Source organism: Marmota monax, unplaced genomic scaffold (assembly GCF_021218885.2).
Source record: "Marmota monax isolate L192 unplaced genomic scaffold, Marmota_monax_Labrador192_F-V1.1 WCK01_AAM20220418_F8-fsc00141, whole genome shotgun sequence".
NCBI classification, from domain to species: domain Eukaryota; kingdom Metazoa; phylum Chordata; class Mammalia; order Rodentia; family Sciuridae; genus Marmota; species Marmota monax.
The window spans coordinates 852,800-872,424 of record NW_026692981.1 but is presented as its reverse complement, the minus strand read 5'-3'; the positions used below and the strand labels follow the sequence as shown (position 1 = coordinate 872,424).

Here is a 19,625-nt window from a genome sequence, read left to right as displayed (position 1 = left end):
AGGAGAAAACAGAAAACTGCGGTGTCATTTTAATCAATAACTCTTCCTCTCTTCACCCATTGAAATCTTCTCCTACTCGTTTTTGCTGTGCCTAGCGTAAGACATAAAGCAGGTGGATGTAGAGAAACACTGATCAGCGGGGCCCGGGGGCACAGCTGAGGGATCCAGAGGCCTTATAAATAAGGAGGGCTGGGGATGTGGCTCGGCGGTTAGCGCCCCTGGGATCAATGAGCTGAGCGGCCGGAATAAAACAAAAAACGCTGATTATACACACATACAAAACCCTGATTTGTCCAGGAAGAAGGCCGGTACTGTTTCTCAGCTTCTTTCTCGATCTCCTTTCCTTTGCACCACCGCATCTGAACCACCGGAAGGATGGGCAAAATTACACCAAGTTTGGCCTCAGGGCGCCCCCGTACCGAGTCCTTACGTAACGATCTGCAACCTAACTTACAACGTAACGAGAAGTTAATAGCGGTACATCCTTGTTACCGTAGTCTCTTAGCCAATCACAGCCCCCAGGATACCGCTTTCACGTGGGGAAGCCTCAGCCAATCACAGCAGCCAAGCTCCAGCCAATCACAGGCAGCCTTGGCTGAAGGCGGGCTCGGCCTGGCGGTCTCTGGGCGCGCTGCGGCTGCTCTCGTCCTCGCGGGGCCCGGAGCTCCCCGGCCGGCTCCGCTCCGAGTCGTGCCCTGCCTACTTCAACTCTGCCAAGTTTGCCTCAAGTCCTTGTTTCCTCTGGGCGCACTATGGGCTACCTCGTCCGGGGGCCGCGACCTGCAGATGGAGTTCCGGGGGTGAGTGGGGAAGGACCCCAGCCAGGGCAGCGGGCCGGGAGGAGCGGGGCCGAGGGCCGGGTGGGCGCGCAGGGAAGCGCCGGCTCGCGCGGAGGCGGCGGGAGTGCGCTCCTGCAGAGCTGGACAGCCCGAGTGAGGAAGCTGCGAGGGTCTTACCCGTCTGCTGGCCCTCTGTGTTCAACAGGGCTCAAAAAGTGCGGCTTTTTAAAAAAAATTTTTAATGGTGCTGGGGATTAGAACCCAGGACCTTGTGCATGCGAGACAGGCACTCCACCACCGAGCTGTGTCCTCAGCTCCCTAAATCAACTTTTCAAATGTCTTCATTCGTGCAGTAGGATTATGCACAGCAGTGTTGCCGAGCCGGGGCCTTTCGGGAACAAAGCCGCCCTCTGGCGGTCGGGTCAGACTTCAGATCTGTCCCTCAGAGTGACAGACAAGAGTTTATTAGAAGGGAAAGGGGACACTCAAGGGAGAGCCTGGGCCCTCTCGAAGGGGAGAGGTTTGCCGCGCCGCTCCTGCTTTCTGGGGGAAGTCCCGCTCGATCCAGCTTCTCTGTATATGGAGACTAGAGGATGAACAGAGATACTGTGAGTCTGAGCTACATCTGCATTTCCAGGCCATTTGGTTAGGGCCTCGTTAAGGTGCTGAGGCTGGTCCTGAGCCCAGTCCACTTTCTGACTTCTGACTGTAGGAGCTGCATGGACCACCTCCAAGAGCATGGTGTGGCAATTTGAGAGTAGGAGCTTTTAAGGAAATTGAGTCTCTTGCTGCTGTTGTCTCAATTTCCTGACCCTCCTTAATCAGCTCATTACCCTTTGAATAGTCCCCGTCAAGTTTTGTGAGGGTCTTGATGTTTGGGCAATTGGGGTGATGGGGTTGTGACATAGTTTTGGTGATAAGGGAGGGTCCTAGAGACTTAGTTATTAGAGGTAAAAGAGTAGTTTTTCTTAATTAAATCTGAAACATTTTTTTTAAATTGGTTCTTTTTAGTTATATGTGATAATCTGTTTTGATATAATTATACAAACATGGGATATATCTTATTCTAATTAGGACCCCATTCTTACGGGTGTACAGGATGATGGCGTTCACTGTGGTGTTTTCATATATGTACATAGGAAAACTATGTGAGATTCGTTCTGTCTTTCCTATCCCCCATTTCCTCCCTCCAGTCCCCTTTGTCTAATCTATTGAACTTCTATTCTTCCCCTACCCACCCTCCCTTATTGTGTATTAGCATCTGTATATCAAGAGAGAACATTTGGCCTTTGGTTTTGGGGGATTGGCTTATGTCGCTTAGCATTATATTCTCCAGTTCCATCCATTTACCAGCAAATGCCATGTTTCATTCTTAATTACGGCTGAGTAATATTCGACTGTGTATACATACACCACATTTTCTTTATCCATTCATTTATTGAGAGGCACCCAGGTTGGCTCCATAGCTTAGCTATTGTGAATTGAGCTGCTATACACATTGATGTGGCTATGTTACTGTATTACACTGATTTTAAATCCTTTGGATATAAAAAGAGAAGTGAGATAGTGGGTCATAAGGTGGTTCCATTCCTAGTTTTTTGAGGAATTTCCATATTGCTTTCCAAAGTGGTTGCACCAATTTACAGTCCCACCAGAAATATATGAGTGTGCCTTTTTCACCACATCCTCACCAAATTTATTTGTCACTTTTATTCTTCATAATTGCCATTTGGTCTGGAATGAGGTGAAATCTCAGTGTAGTTTTCATTTGCATTTCTCTAATTGCTAGAGACCTTGAACATTTTTTCATGTATTTGTTGGCCATTTGTATTTCTTCTTCTGAGCAGTATCTGTTCAGATCTTTTGCCCATTTGTTTATTGATTGGATTTTTTTTTTTTTTTTTTTGATGATAAGCTTTTTTGAGTTTTTGTGTATCCTGGAGGTTGACACCCTATCTGAGGTGCAGGTGGCAACGATTTTCTCCCGTTCTATAGGCTCTCTGGTTCATTCTCCTGATTGTTTCCTTTGCTGTGAAGATTTTTAGTTTGTTGATTTTTTTAATTTCATTTCTAGCGTTCAGCTCAAAGTGGATCAAAGACCTAGGAATTAGACCAGAAACCCTGCACACGCTAGAAGAAAATGCAGGCCCAACACTTCACATGTAGGTCAGGAACCGACTTCCTTAATGAGGCAGGTTTTACCGACCACGCCCCCATCTGTCAGATAGGGTTCCTGTGGTTCTGCCCTCTGCTGTCTTTGTCCTGCTCACCATTCCTGACTGAATAGCTGCCTAACAGTAGTGGTGGTCAGTGTGACGTTCGTGTGTGCACATAGCATCATCCGCTCCATTTTGTCCCCTTACTTCCCCTGTCCCTCGCCTCCTCTTTCCCACTGATTGCCTTCCTCTACTCCTCTGGTCTTCCTTCTAACTATTTCTTATTTGGTGCGTTATAATCATACATAAAAGTTCGGGATTGTGGTATATTCATACATGCATGTAGCATAATCTGGTTGATTTTATTCCCCCTTTTCCTCCCCAAGAAGTGTGTTTAAAGATTTCTATGTATATCGAAAAATTTATTAACTTCCTGTTTTCCCAAAGCCTCCATGTTCCCAGGGTCTGGAACACCTGGCACAAGCAGCTAAGTGCACCATGACAAGGCTGACCCTGCCACAGGTTCCCCTTCTTGCTCCACCCACACCTACCCCCTGACTGGGACCTCGTCACCCCCCATCTTTTGATCTTCCTCTGTTCCTCTATCGTCACTTGTACATTCTTACCATAAGAATTACCCCACAGCAAGGTCTGAGTGCTTATCTGTACCAGATTGTAGTGGAGATCAGTTTTTTGTTTGTTTCTTTTGTTTTATTTTGTTTTGTTGGTACCAGGAATTGAACCTAGGGACATTTATTCACTGTTCACATCCCTATCCCTTTTTATTTTTAATTTTAAGACAGTCTTGCTGAGGGCCTTGCTAAATTGCTGAGATTGGCTTTGAACTTGCAGTCCTCCTGCCTCAGCCTCCCAAGCCGTTGGGATGACAGGTGTGCACCACCACCCCCAGCTGTTTTTTCCATTAATTTTCTAGACTTAGTTCCTGACTGACTTCAATTTGCAAATGGCAAATTACTATATTTGGAAGATTTTTTGTTTTCATTTTTGGAGATATATTCTATCACTAAATAGTAATATTTGTGAGACACATATACACTACTGGCTTTATTTTATGTAAAAAGATATTAAAGTACACAGTCTTATTTTATACTTGATAACTTCATGCCTCATTCATGAAGCAAATATGGATAGAGCAAAACTTATTTATATGAAAGCAAGGTAACTTTAAAATCTTAATAATTGCTAATGGCTCTGTACTTTTATGTTGCATAGTTTTTATTACCATGATGTAGGGAATCTTCTAGCTTTTCAAAGCTGATTTTTTAAATCAAATTATTTATTCTAATTTGTTATACACGCTGGCAAAATGCAGTTCATTTCATATTACACATATAGAGCATGATTTTTCAAGCCACTGATTGTACACAAAGTATTTTCACACCATTCCTGTCTTCATACATGTACTTAGGGTAATAATGTCTAACTCATTCCCCCATCTTTCCTACCCCTTTGCCTTCTCCCTTCCCCTCCCTCCCCTTTGCCCTACCTAGAGCTCCTCCATTCTTCCCATGGGTCATGTCCCCCACCATCGCCACTATGAGTCAGCATCTTCTCCTCATATCCAAGAAAACATTCGGCCTTTGGTTTTGAGGGATTGGCTAATTTCACTTAGCATTATGTTCTCCAACTCCATCCATTCTATGCAAATTCCATGATTTTATTCTCTTTTAATGCTGAGTAATGTTCCATTACTCAGTATATATACCACAGTTTCCCTGTCCATCTACCAAAGGGCATCTAGGTTGGTTTCACAATTTAGCTATTGTGAATTGTGCTGCTATAAACCTTGATATGGCTGTGTCCCTGTAGTATGCTGTGTTGGGAAAAGGTATAATGGCAGCCACACCCAAAAAAAACCCAACATGGCGCCTGAGGAGCTTCTCTTCCTGCCTCTCCCTTTCCCGCCTGCGCCAATATTCAAATCCTGCTGGCGGGAAACCTTAGCCCCAATAAGAACTAATTTCGTGGGCTCCAGAACTGACATCTGGAAGAACTAACCGATAAACGGGTGACCCGTCATTTACCTAAGCCCTGCCACTTCTCCTTAGATCTATATAAGCCCACAGCCTTTTGTAATAAAGTGGAATTTCTCCGGTGATTTGTCTCACGTTGCTTCTTCTTTCATTGGTGCCGAAACCGGAGATGGGTGAGCTCATTTTAACAGAGCCCCATCTCCGGCTCCACCGAGACATCTCGCCCTCATCCACCTTTTCAGGCGCTGGCTCCCTACACCCACCACCAATCGGACTTAGACAATTTCCCCTTCTGGCTCGTCACCCTCTTTGAGCTACAGCAGGAACTGTGACCGTGATCATCTGGCACACTCCTGACGCCCGATAGAGGGGAGAGAACCCACCCCACTAAGGCCTTTATGACTGCAGTGGACTCTCTGGCGAACCGTTCTCCTTTTGGGGAGTGAGGCTTCTGGGTTTAGGCGAGAGACCCCTCGGTTTCTTCCTTCTCCTCCTTCTGAAATCAGTAAATCCTAGTACTAGGTTCTTCGTGGCCTCCGGCTTTTTGCCTCCTGAGAGCTGCAGTTCGGGTGATGACCCTCACTGCCTCTCGTCTCCCGGCTCTTCTTAGAGTCTCTGCGATCCCCAAGGTCCTAAAGGGGGACACCCTTTTTGCCCTTGCTGATCGTTTCCGGCCCAAAGGTTCTCTCATTCGTGTTCTCTCTCTCTCTCTCTCTCTCTCTCTCTCTCTCTCTCTCTCTCTCTCTCTCTCTCTCCATCTCTTTCTGTGACCATGGGTACCTCCTCGTCTAAACCTCGCCCCTCAAATGTCTAATGAAAAATCTGACCACACTCTCCCTCGCACCAGACATCAAGCCCAAACTCCTGATCAAATTCTGTACCCGAGATTGGCCTACATATCCTCAGGATAATGGCAATCATTGGCCTCTAGAAGGCTCATTAGATCCAAATCTTCTCCGGGACCTTTTTAACTACTGCTGGCATCTGAAAAAGTGGAAGGAGATTCCCTACGTTGAAGGTTTTAGCCTTCTCGCACAGCACCCTGCTCTCTGCTCCTCCTGCTCTCCCTCTCAGGTCCTCCTTGCTTGCAAACCCCTCCCTTCCCCTACTTCTACTCCTGACCTCGAGGACTCTTCCTCATTTGACCCGGCAGACGAACCCCCACCTTATCCCTCAGCCCCACCTGCTCCTCCCCTCCCGCCATCCCCTCCTCTTCCTCTGCCTGATTCCACGGATCCTCAACCTTCCGTTTCATCCCTTTCCCCTCCGCCCTCTTCTGCCACCGCCTCCACCTCCTCCTCCGCCTCCGCAGAGACATCCCCTTCCCCTCCCTCTTCTTCCTGTCCGTTGCCGACCGCCTCTTTCAGTCCTCCTGTTACCAGATCTAAGGGATCCCTTCCCGCTCCCATGATGAAAGCACCCCTTTGTGAGGTAGCTGGTCCCAAGGGTGTTATCCGAGTACATGTGCCCTTCTCCTTGTCAGACCTTACTCAGCTAGAGAGGAAGTTAGGCTCATTCACCACCGACCCCACCACTTACATTCGGGAGTTTCAATGGGTCCTGCAAGCATATATCCTCACTCATCACGACATTTACATGCTCCTGGCCAATACACTTATCCCTGAGGAAAGGCGATGGGTCTGGGAACTAGCCCAGGCCCATGCTGATGAGAATCATAGAACCAATCCCAACCACCCTACGGGCCTACACGCTGTCCCGGAGCAGGAACCTCTATGGGATTACAACACCCCTGGAGGCTTACACTCTCGTGACCTTTTTGCATCCTGCCTCTTGGCGGGCTCCATCATGTGACCAGCGCACTGGTTTCATTAATGAGGTTCTTGGCATAAAAGTTAACTAGTGAGATCGAAATAAACACACAGACTCAGTTACAGTTACCTTTTTCTATGACCAGGTCCGAGACGGCTCCCCTCTCTGGTTCCCACCTCGAACCACCCGCAGGGCAGCAAGGATTACTCAGGGCTAGCAGGAGAGAGAGAGACGGAGCACGCCAGGGAGTAGCCTTTTATTGGGGAACAAGAAATTCAGGGGAGAATTCCATCCAATGAAGGTTGAGGGGGGCAGCACTCCAAGGTCAGGGTCAGTGATTGGCCCCCGGGGTCAGTGGTCAGTCACACAGACAGGCTCTCGCATCAGGAGAGGGCCGGGAAAGCTCCGACACAGTTAGCCAGAGGGCCTCAGACCCAAACCGGGAGTTGCCCAGTCACGTGTGAGAATGGCTTCCCACAGCGGGCCTTAAGAAGGCCGCCCACAAGGCCATTAATTTTCAAAAAGTGCAGGAGGTCATTCAGAAGAAGGAAGAAACACCTTCAGAATTTCTGGATAGACTAACCAAGGCCCTCCAACAGTACACAAACCTCGACCCAGAAACCCCTGACGGCCGTCATGTCTTAATGACATATTTCCTGGCCCAAAGCTACCCTGATATTAAAGCCAAGCTTAAAAAGCTTGAACAGGGCCCTGCTACCCCTCAGACCAAAATCCTTGCAGTCGCTTTCAAGGTTTTCCATGGTAGGGAGGACGAAAGCGAACGCCGCAGACAGAAGGCTGAAAACGCCAAATTCCAAATGTTGGCCCAGGTCATTCAGGGAAGGTCATCACAACATCATCCTAATCAGACACCCCCTGGAGCTTGCTTCAAATGTGCTAAGGAGGGACATTGGGCCAGGGTTTGTCCTTCGCCGAGGACACCCTCCATCCCCTGCCCAAAATGCCACCAAAGGGGACATTGGGGGGTCAGACTGTCCAACAACCCGGAGGGGAGGTTGGTCAGCCGCCCTACAACCCCAGCCTCTCCTGGGCCTGGCAGAGGAGGATTGACGGAGCCCTGGGCCTTCCTTCCCGACATATTACCATCAAGAAGCAAGAGCCTAGGGTCACCTTCCTGGTGGACGGACGCCCCATTACCTTCCTCTTGGATACTGGTGCCACTTTTTCGGGTTTGAGGGAGTACTGGGGTCCTACCACACCCTCGAAAACTCCTATTGTCGGGGTAGGAGGTAAACAGATTTTTCCCCAGAACCCCCCCCCCCTTTAATCATGTTATATGCAGGGATCCCTTTTATCCTTCACACACTCCTTTCTTGTTATGACCCACTGTCCCATTCACCTTCTGGGAAGGGACATACTTTCACTACTGAAGGTCACCATTCACATATCACCCCACACTTCTCCCACCTCTCATTTCCTCATGATGTTCCTGGGAACAGATACACCTCCTCTACACATTCTCCCACAACTATCTAAACCAGTTAACCCTGAGTTTTGGGACACAACTACACCCTCTACGGCTAAGTGCAGTCCTATTCATATTGTCTTACGGGACCCTTCAAGATATATTAATCAACCACAATATCCACTTACAACCACAGCCCTCCTCGGATTAGAACCCATCATCCAGGATTTATTACAGAAGGGGTATCTTAGGCCTACACACTCTCCTTTCAACACCCCCATTCTGGCAGTTAGGAAACCTAACCAGTCCTACAGACTGGTCCGAGACCTTCGCCTCGTCAACTCCTCTGTGGTTCCCATTCACCCACTAGTGCCCAACCCCTACACCCTTCTCTCTCAGATCCCTGCTACTACTACCCACTTCTCAGTCCTAGATTTAAAGGATGCCTTCTTTTCCATTCCCTTGTCTTCAGAATCTCAAGATATCTTTGCTTTTACATGGACTGATCCTCACACCCGCCGTTCTCGTCAGCTTACCTGGACCGTCCTTCCGCAGGGATAGTCCCCATCTCTTTGGCCAAGTCCTTGCCCAGGACCTCACATCTTTCCACCCTACCTGTCCTGACTCTACCCTCCTTCAACATGTCGATGATCTTCTTTTATGTAGTCCTTCTTGGAAACAGTCTCAATCCCACACCGCCCAATTTCCTAGCAGATAAGGGATATAGGGTATCTCCCCACAAGGCCCAGGTTTCCCAGTCTACTGTCACCTACCTTGGTTTTCGCCTTGCACCGGGAAAAAAGGAAATAACATTGGATAGGAGGCAACTCCTCTCTAATCTTCTGGTACCTCGTACGAAAGCCAAAATACTATCATTCCTAGGACTAGCAGGGTATTTTAGGGCCTGGATCCCAAATCATTCTCTTCTAGCCAAACTCCTGTATGACCTAGCAAAGGGACCCCCTGGTGAACCTCTTGCCTCCTCCCCCCGCTACCACTTTCGCAGACTTCAGCAACTCCTCTTAAAGGCACCTGCCCTTCACCTTCCCGATCTTTCAAGACCATTTCATCTATATGTCTATGAAAAGGGGGAACAGGCACTTGGGGTTTGGGGCCAAACTTATGGGCCTACATTTGCACCTGTGGCATATCTGTCCAAGCAATTAGATCCTACCATCCGTGGGTGGGCCCCTTGCTTAAGAGCTCTGGCTGCTGGACAAATCTTACACAAAGAAGCCTCTAAGCTGACTTTTGGGGCCCCTTTAACTATCCACTCCCCACATTATTTGAAGGATCTTTTAGCTTATAAGGGCCTTCAAACCCTTCCACCATCCAGAGTTCTGTCGCTCCTCACTTCCTTTCTGGAAAACCCCAATATTACGTTCCTCCCCTGCCCTGCACTGAACCCGGCCTCCCTGCTCCCAGTGACCTCCACACCTGACGCACCAGTTCATAATTGCTTGGAAACCTTGGATGATTTCTTCCCCTGTCATTCTTCCATTTCTGAGGGACCACTCACCAAGGCCGACCTTATGTGGTTCACTGACGGCAGTTCCTTTAGGCAGAACGGCACTCATTACTCTGGATACGCCGAAGTTTTGGCCACTGAGATTATAGAAGCCAAAGCTCTGCCTTCAGGAACCACTAACCAACAGGCCGAACTTGTAGCAGCCACTCGTGCCTACCTTTTTGCGCAGGACAAATCCCTCACCCTTTATACTAACTCAAAATATGTCTTCCATATTCTATTATCCCATGTTGCAATATGGAAGGAGCGAGATCTACTTACCACCAAAGGTAATGCCATCACTAATTCGGCTCTTATAACCAATCTGATAGAGGCTTCCCAATTACTCACCCAGTTGGGAGTTGTCCATTGTAGGTCCCATCAGAAGGACGGCTCTCTTATCACTGAGGGCAACGCCAAAGCTGACCAGGCGGCACGGACGGCTGCTACCACTTCCAATTATGACCCCCTCTGGGGGACATATAATGGCCACTTTAGACTGTCCATCTGAAGCCCCTACTTCTTCCAGTAAGAACAAGGACCTTTTTGAGTTCCTCCATACTCTATTCCATTCCAATTCTCAGTCTTTGACCCTCTTTTTACAGAGCTTCTTCTCCCTCACCCCCTCTGACAAAGCCATGCTACAGAATATAGCCTCTAATTGTCAGATCTGTCCGCGGACCAACCCTTATACTCCTTTAAGGCCTAAACCGTTTCCCTCCCACCAAGCCCGGGACATGTTCCTGCTGCTGACTGGCAGGTAGACTTCACCAACATGCCTGTCTTTGTGGACACTTTCTCTGGTTGGCATTTCCCACTTCCAATAAAAAGGCTTCCTCTGTAGCTTCAATCTTGCTGACAGACATCATCCCCAGGTTTGCTATGCCCACTTCCCTACAATCCGACAATGGCCCTGAGTTTATCTCTAGGATCACACAAAGGGTCTCTCAAGCCCTCTCCTTCAAGTGGCATTTCCACTGTCCATATCGCCTCCAGGCTTCAGGAAAAGTGGAAAGAGTAAATCGGACCCTGAAGGAGGCTCTCACCAAATTAACTATGGAATTAAACTTAGACTGGGTCAAGCTCCTTCCCTTGGCTTTGCTTTGGATCAGAGCTTTCTCTAAGACACCATCTCTACTGTCTCCCTTTGAGATAATATAGAAAGACCTCTTATACCCCCTGGATTGGTCGTTTCACAAGGACCTCTCACATGAGATTTGTCTTTACCTCTCTTGTTTCATCCATGCTCGGAACTCTGGAAATATCAAGACTGGCTTCTTCCAGACCCAGTCTCCTCTCCAAACACTCCTCCCTTAACACCTGGGAGTTTAGTCTATTATAATACCCCAGAGGAAAAAGGGCCTCTTGCCCCAAAATGGGAAGGCCCTTATCTGGTCATTCTTTGTACCCCCACCGCGCCAAACTTTCCTTACCAGACAACCGTCTCACCCCCTGGATTCACATTTCTAGGTTGAAGCCATACCATCAAGAGGTCTCATCTACTGACGACAGGACCATCCCAGAGGAACTCCAAGAGTCACCTCCTGAACCTCCCCTTTACCCCTGTTCTCCACACCATCTCATCCCTTTAAATTGCGGCTCACACGGTGTTCCCTGCAGCCCAGTTCCTCTTAAAGAAGGCACAATGAGCTCTCCCAACACTCTAATTCTCTTTCTTTGCTTGTTTTCTGTGCTCTGTTGGGCCTGGTCTTCACCTCCCCCTCCTACTATGTACAAATTCACCCTTCAGGAACGATACTCGGAGCATGGCATGCAGAAGGTCCGCACAGTTGATGAAAAAACTTGCTTCATCCACAACTGCACCTCTGTGTCCCTAATATTGTCACCTTCCAGGTCCTTCATTCCCGGTAGCTGGAACTGGCCTTTCATTTGCTTCCTTTTTGATCAAACCAAAGACTGTTGCCATTGGTGGCCTGAGGTATATAATGGGTGCCCCTATTGGTCATGCAGGCTCCATGATGAACGCGGTAGTTATTCTTACCACTCACTTGGCTACCCCGAAGGGTGGACTTCTAGTTATCTCAAATGGCATGAGGGCTCTTTATCCGATAACAGTGGATGGTATACTTTAGATATATCTGACCCCAAGGCCAAACACTGGGACTATGTTGAGTTTGCTGTCTATGCTCGGACAACCTCAGCCAAACCCACAGGATGGATGACTGTTTCCCGCTCCCTGATAACGCCACCTAAGGCAGCCTTCCAAGTAGTCCAGCATATCAAGGAGTCAGAATCTTATTGATAGCCCATCCCAAGGGGATTCAGAGCCTTCAACCCCCTCAGGCCCCCTCCCACATGGCTTAATTTGATGCACCAAACCCTTCGATTATTAAACTCCACCCCTCTTTCTGTGCCCACTTCTCAGTGCTTCCTCTGTGCTTCACTTAGTTGTCCACTTTTAGCAGCAGTCCCATTAGCAGCAGGAAATATTTCAGCAAAAACCTATAATTTCTCAAAGAAAGGACAACCCCTACACGTGGCACACATCCCACTGTGGGAACTTTATTCCACCAATGCTTCATTCCCTTTCTTCTGTTTCCACCCGCCAACAATGAATCCCTTACCCATTTGTTCCTTGAACTATGACACCCCATCGAGCCCTGCATTTATGCAACCTGGACATTTCCTCTGGTGTAACGGGTCTTTAAGTACCACAACAACCAATTCTGTGGCACCTGTTTCTTGGTTACTGTAGTTCCTCAGCTGTCTTTTTGTACACTTCCGCCAAATTCCAACAATTGGTACCACCTTCCTGCACCCCTAGGGCAGTCTTTCTGCCGGTACTGGTAGGCCTCACATTAACAACCTCAGTAGCGAGTCTCAGACTCTCTGGTGGAGCTATAGGTCATTCTCTATGGGCATCCAATGAGCTTCAACAAAAACTGCAAGAAGCGCTCGATACCACTGCTGAATCTCTGGGCTCCTTGCAGCAGCAGGTTACTTCATTGGCACAGGTGGCTTTACAGAACCGAAGGGCGATTGATCTCCTCACTGCAGAAAAAGGGGGTACATGCCGGTTCCTTAGAGAGGAATGTTGCTACTATATTAATGAATCTGGGCTAATATAAAAGAATGTTGTTAAATTACAGGAATTGTCGACCCAATTGTTCAAATCCACCTCCCCTAATCCCATAACGGGGTTCTTCCAATCCTCTCTCGCCACATACTTGCTACCTCTCTTGGGGCCCCTTATTGGGATGCTCCTTTTTTGCCCTCTCTTGCCCTGCATAACGAAGTTCCTTCAAACCCAATTACAGAAAATTTCTAATCAAACTTTCAACCAGCTTCTGCTTAGGCACTACCAGCCTCTGATGACCGATGAACCCCCAACATCTTCAAGAGAACAGCTCACTCAGTGCTGAAGCTTACTACCAGGCACAATGGAAAACAACGGACATCGGACAGCGGGAGACAACGAGCCCGGAGGACCTCTTAGCCTGCCATCCTGGATTTTTGAGCCTTTATGTCCTTTTAAGCCTCCTCGTGGCCCTTGACCTCTTCTCTGTCAGTCCCCCAACATGGAACTTCTGCCAAAAACTGACCTTTGCTTTAATTTTTATCTTCATCCTGTTTTTGTTCGCTCTGATCTTCTTCAGGTGCTCGTGACGCCATGTCGAGGCAACGCTTCCAATACTTCCTAGAGTCTCTGTTACAAGACCAGTGGCTGATACCAACAATCTCCTCCATCCAGGACTGGTTCGATGCCATCGATGACTTGTGGCTTCAAGGAACTTTTATAGACTTCACCCCTACCGAAGTAGCTATCTATAGCCACTGGGTTTTATTTCTGGTTGCCATGGTATCCCCAGACCTGTCCCCCGGACATTCCTCCACTTTCCCTTTCTAGATCCCACGCCGCCCCCGCACAGCAGGAAGCAGCCAGATCTGACCAACGACGCCCCAGTTCCTAAGAAAACAAAAAGGGAGGAATGTGGGAAAAGGTATAACTGCAGCTGCACCCCAAAAAACCCCAACATGGCGCCTGAGGAGCTTCTCTTCCTGCCTCTCCCTTTCCCACCGGTGCCAAAAACTCCCGCCAGCGCCAATATTCAAATTCCGCTAGCGGGAAACCTTAGCCCCACTAAGAACTAATTTCGTGGGCTCCGGAACTGACATCTGGAAGAACTTACCAATAAACGGGTGACCCATCATTTACCTAAGCCCTGCCACCTCTCCTTAGACCTATATAAGCCCACAGCCTTTTGTAATAAAGTGGAACTTCTCCGGTGATTTGTCTCGCGTCGCTTCTTCTTTCATGCTGTTTTTAAGTTTTGGGGGTATAAGTTGAGGAGTGGGATAGCTGGGTCAAATGGTGGTTCCATTCCAAGTTTTCCAAGGAATCTCCATACTGCTTTCCATATTGGCTGTACCAATTTGCAGTCCCACCAGCAATGTATGAGTGGCTTTTTTCCCCCACATTCTCACCAACACTTATTGTTGTTTGTCTTCATAATAGCTGCCATTCTGACTGGAGTAAGATGAAAGATTAGTTTTGATGTGCATTTCTCTAATTGCTAGAGATGTTGAACATTTTTTTATATATATTTGTTGATTGATTGTATATCCTCTTCTGAGAAGTGTCTGTTCAGTTCCTTGGTCCATTTATTAGTTGGGTTATTTGTTTTTTTGGTCTTAAGTTTATAGAGTGCTTTATATATCCTAGAGATTAGTGCTGTATCTGATCTGCATGTGGTAAAAATTTGCTCCCATTCTGTAGGCTCTCTATTCACCTCACTGATTGTTTATTTTTCTGAGAAGAAGCTTTTTAGCTTGAATCTATCCAATTTATTGATTCTTAATTTTATTTCGTGCTTTAGGAGTCTTGCTAAGAACATTGGGCCTAAGCCAACATGATGAAGATTGGAGCCTACTTTTTCTTCTATTAGGTGTAGGGTCTCTGGTCTAATTCCTAGGTCTTTGATCTACTTTGATTTGAGTTTTGTGCATGGTGAGAGATAGGGTTTTAATTTCATTTTGCTTCATATGGATTTCCAGTTTTCCCAGCACCATTTGTTGAAGAGGCCATCTTTTCTCCAATGTGTGTTTTGGGTACCTTTGTCTAGTATGAGATAAATGTATTTATGTGGGTTTGTCTCTGTCTTGTATTATGCACCGTTGGTCTACATGTTTATTTTAGTGCTAATACTATGCTAGTTTTGTTACTGCGTCTCTGTAGTATAGTTTCAGGTCTGGTATTGTGATGCTTCCTGCTTCACTCTTCTTGCTAAAGATTGCTTTGGCTATTCTGATTCTCTTATTTTTCCAAATGAATTTCATGACTCCTTTTTCTAGTTCTGTGAGGTACGATGTTGGGATTTTAATTGGTATTGCATTGAATCTGTATAGTGCTTTTGTCAGTATGGCCACTGTGACAACATTAACTCTGCCTCCAGGAGCACGGGAGATCTCTCCAACTCCTAAGGTCTTCATAAACTTCTTTCTTTCATGTTCTTCTGTAGTTTTCATTATACAGGTCTTGCACTTCTTTTGTTAAGTTTATTCCCAAGTTTGTTTTTTTGTTTTGTTTTTGAGGCTATTGTAAATGGTGTGGTTTTCCTAGTTTCTCTTTCAGAGGATTTGTTACTGATGTACAGAAATGCCTTTGATTTATGGGTGTTGGTTTTATATCCAGCTACTTTGCTGAATTCATTTATTCTAGGAGATTTCTGGTAGAGTGTTTTGGGTCTTCTAGATATTATAGAATCATATCGTCTGCAGATAGTGATAATTTGAGTTCTTCTTTTCCTATCTGTATCCCTTTAATTTCTTTCATCTGATTGCTCTGGCTAGAGTTTGAAGAAATAGGTTAAATAGAAGTGGTGAAAGAGGGTATACCTGTCTTGTTCCAGTTTTTAGAGGGAATGCTTTCGATTTTTCTCCATTTAGAATGATGTTGGCCTGGGGCTTAGCATAGATAGTCTTTATAATGTTGAGGTATGTTCCTGATATCCCTAGTTTTTCTAGCATTTTTGAACATGAAGAAATCCTGTATTTTATCAAATGCTTTTTCTGCATATATTGAGATGATCATATGATTTTTATCTTTGAGTCTATTGATGTGATTAATTACATTGATTTCTGTATGTTGAACCAAGCTTGCATCCCTGAGATGAACCCTACTTGATCAGAGTGCACTATCTTTTTGATATGTTTTTGTATTTGATTTGCCAGAATTTTATTGCATCTACATTCATTAGAGGTATTGGTCTGAGGTAGTTCTTTGATGCGTCTTTGCCTGGATTTAGAAACCCAGTGATATTGGCCTCACAGAATGTATTGGAAGTGCTCCCTCTTTTTCTGTTTCATGAAATAGTTTGAGAAGTATTGGTGTTAGTTCTTCTTTAAAGCTGATGAATACACATCACCTGTGTATCCATCTGGTCCTGGGCTTTTCTTGTTTGGTAGGCTTCTGATAGCATCCTTATTTTCTTGCTTGAAATTGATCTGTTTAAGTTGTGTATGTCATCCTGATTCAATTTAGGCAAATTCAATTTGGGCCTCTAGAAATTTGTTGATGCCTTCAATATTTTCTATTTTATTAGAGTACAAAGTTTCAAAATAATTTCTAATTATCTTCTGTATTTCTATAGTGTCCGTCATAATATTTCCTTTTTCAATCATGGATGTTAGTAATTTAAATTTTCTCTTTCCTTCTCTTTGTTAGCATGGCTAATGGTTTATCAATTTTATTTATTTTTTCAAAGTACCAGTTTTGTGTTTAATCAACTTTTTTCATTTGTTTCTTTTGTCAATTTCATCGATTTCAACTCTGATTTTAATTATTTCCTGCCTTCTACTGCTTTTGGTGTTGATTTGTTTTTCTTTTTCTTTTTATTTGAGATGTAATGTTAGGTCATTTATTTGTTGACTTTTTCTTCTTTGAAGGAATGAACTCCATTGTGGGAGACCAATCTCATGTTGGATGATGTGGCGGTCAGCCACCCATGCTGCTAGACTGTCCTGCTCTTCTAGGGTTCGAGTGACTGTGTCTTGCTACAGCCCCATGGGTGGAGCTATGCTCACCTGTTCCTATGTAATATAACCCCTTGCCCTGTTAGGATAGAATGTCCATGGAAGTGCCTTGTGTATGTCCCCTTCTCTTACTATGCCCTTGGGTGTGGCCTACCCAGGTGTCAGTCAACCTGCTGACAGTGGACATCATGAAGATAGACTCAGCCCCTGAAACCTGACCCCTTGCCTCATTTGAATAGCTTCTCCTCAATAAAAGGGGTCAGCGCGTGCTCTCGCTCTCTCTCTTCCTGTGGACCTTTAAGGTTAGAGGAGCCATCACAGCGACTCCAAAGAAAAAGGTATTTGTGCCTCTTGTGTGGTTATTTTGCACAACCCAGTCAGCCCAGTTATACCTGAAGTGACCCCTGAGCCTTTTAGTTGCGAGAACAGAAACCCGACAATGAACTTTCCTCTTACAACTGCCTTCATAGTGTCCCAGCGATTTCGATATGTTGTATCGGTGTTCTCATTTACCCCTAAGAATTTTTTAATCTCCTCCTTAATATCGTTCGTAACCACTTGTTCATTCAGTAGCATATAATTTAGTCTCCAGGTTTTGGAGTATCTTTTATTTTAGATTGATTTCTAATTTCATTCCATTGTGGTCTAATAGAATGCAGGGTAGTATCTCTACTTTTTTGTATTTACTAAGAGTTGCTTTGTGGCATAATATATGGTCTGTTTTAGAGAAGGATCTATGTGCTGCTGGTAAGAAAGTGTATTCTCTCATTGATGGATAATATACTCTATGTATGTCAATTAAGTCTAAGTTATTGACTATATTATTGAATTCTTTAGTTTCTTTGTTCAGCTTTTGTTTTGAAGATCTATCCAGTGGTGAAAGAGGTGTGTTAAAGTCACCCAGAATTATTGTGTAGTGGTCTATTTGACTCTTGAACTTGAGAAGAGTTTTTTTGATGAACTTAGATGCTCCATTGTCTGGGGCATATATATTTATAACTGTTATATCTTGTTGATGGTTGGTTCCCTTGAGCAGTATAAAATGTGCATCTTTATCCCTTTTGATTAACTTTGGGTTGAAGGCTACTTTATTTGATACGAGGGTGGAAACACTGCTTGCTTACGTAGGCCATGTGAATGGTAGTGCTGCGTCCCTCTCCTGACTCAGGCAAAAGCAAGGCCCTGCTGAGGTGGATGGTGCAAGGTGTCCATCCTCTGGAGGAGCGCAGCATGTTTCTGGGAATGGGATGGTTTGTTTTTGCACTTCTGTTCATAAGTATAATTGTAACGTCTCATAGACCATTAAGCATAAAGGAAAAAAACATGATTTTCCCAATTGATGCAATGATTCAGCTGTGGAACATAAGTTGTTAATGTTTAATAAAAAAAAAATAAAAAATAAAAAAAAAAAAACCTGTAGGAAAAACAGTCAAGGAAGTTTTTGAGAAATTAAATTAAAATTTAGAGAAGAAAAATTAATATTAAGAAGACAGATTAGTGCTTGGTACCGGGTAACTTGTTCTTGTTCCTGTGCACAATGGTTTGATGCTCTTACTCTTGTTTTATTAAAATTAGTAGCCTCTCTTTTCAAGTTAACCACTTGCCATAACTTCGGCGCCGGTTCTAGTCAGTAAGTCAAGAAAGAATAGTCAAGGTATAGGTCAATAGTCTGGGACATTTCTAACTATTATTAAAAGCTAACTAAGTGGAAGCAGCTCAAAGCAAAACACGAACTGAAAGTAAAAATGCTTGCTTATACATAAGCCAAGATACATTTTTTTTAACTAATTGTAGATATGTAAAATTTTGTTTCCTTGAATAAAGTTTCCTGTTTTGTAACCACAAAATACCGTGAACCTGCCAAAATGAAAAGTATATATGTTTAACTTCACAAGTAAAGAATCAGATTCAGCACCTTCACTTTTGTGTCTGTGTTGTTTCTCTGCCGCCTTTCGGGGACCCCTCACCATTCATTGGTCTCCTGAGACCCCCTGCCGGAGCTGGACTCCAACAGATATGTTTTATCCCAACCTTTCACCTTCAATCTGTGGGCATCTCTTCCTATGAGATGAGTTTCTTGAAGTCAGCATATTGTTGGATCTTTTTTAATCCAATCTACCGGTCTATGTCTTTTGGGTTTTTATTTTATTTTTTACATGTACTTTCTTTTCTTTTCTTTGCATTACAATTCTTATTACACATATATACCGCAGTTTTTCATATCTCTGTGTATAAAATATGTTGATACCCAATTTGGTTTTCATACATGTACTTTGGATAATGATGTCCATCACATTTCACCATCCCTGCTAGTCCCCTGCCCCCTCCCTTTCCCTCCCACCCCTCTGCCCTATCTAGAATTCATCTAATCCTCCCATGCTCCCCCTCCCTACCCCACTATGAGTCAGCCTCCTTATATCAGAGAAACATTCAGCATTTTTGGGGGGTGGATTGGCTAACTTCACTAGCGTTATCTTCTCCAATGCCATCCATTTACCTGCAAATGCCATGATTTTATTCTCTTCAGTCTGTCTTTTGATTGATGAGTTTAGGCCATTAACATTCAGGGTTATTGTTGAGACATGATATGTATTACCAGTCATTTTTGTTTATTTCTGGTAATTAGCTTGACTTGGTTTCTCATTTGATTGGCTTTTCTTTTACTATAGTTCTTCCCTTTGCAGATTTTCATTGTTGTTTTTCATTTCCTGTCGTGGCGTATTTTGCCAAGAATGTTCTGTTGTGCAGGCTTCATTGCTGTAAATTCTTTTAGCTTTTGTTTATCATGGAAGGTTTTTATTTCATATTCTTGGTTGGCATCCATTGTCTTTTAGAACTTGGTATATGTTGTTCCAGGATCCCCTGGCTTTGAGAGTATGGGTTGAAAAGTCTGCTGAGATCTGAATTGGTCTTCCCTTAAAGGTAAACTGGTTTTTCTCTCTTGTAGCCTTTAAACTTTTATCCTTGGGCTGTATACTAGGCATTTTGATTATAACATGT

At 44.9% G+C, this 19,625-nt stretch overlaps 1 pseudogene; it reads left to right on the top strand.

The window, feature by feature from the left end:
- Positions 1–596: 596 nt before the first annotated feature.
- Positions 597–19,625, top strand: part of LOC124097851 (butyrophilin subfamily 1 member A1-like) — a 35,162-nt pseudogene continuing 16,133 nt past the window's right edge.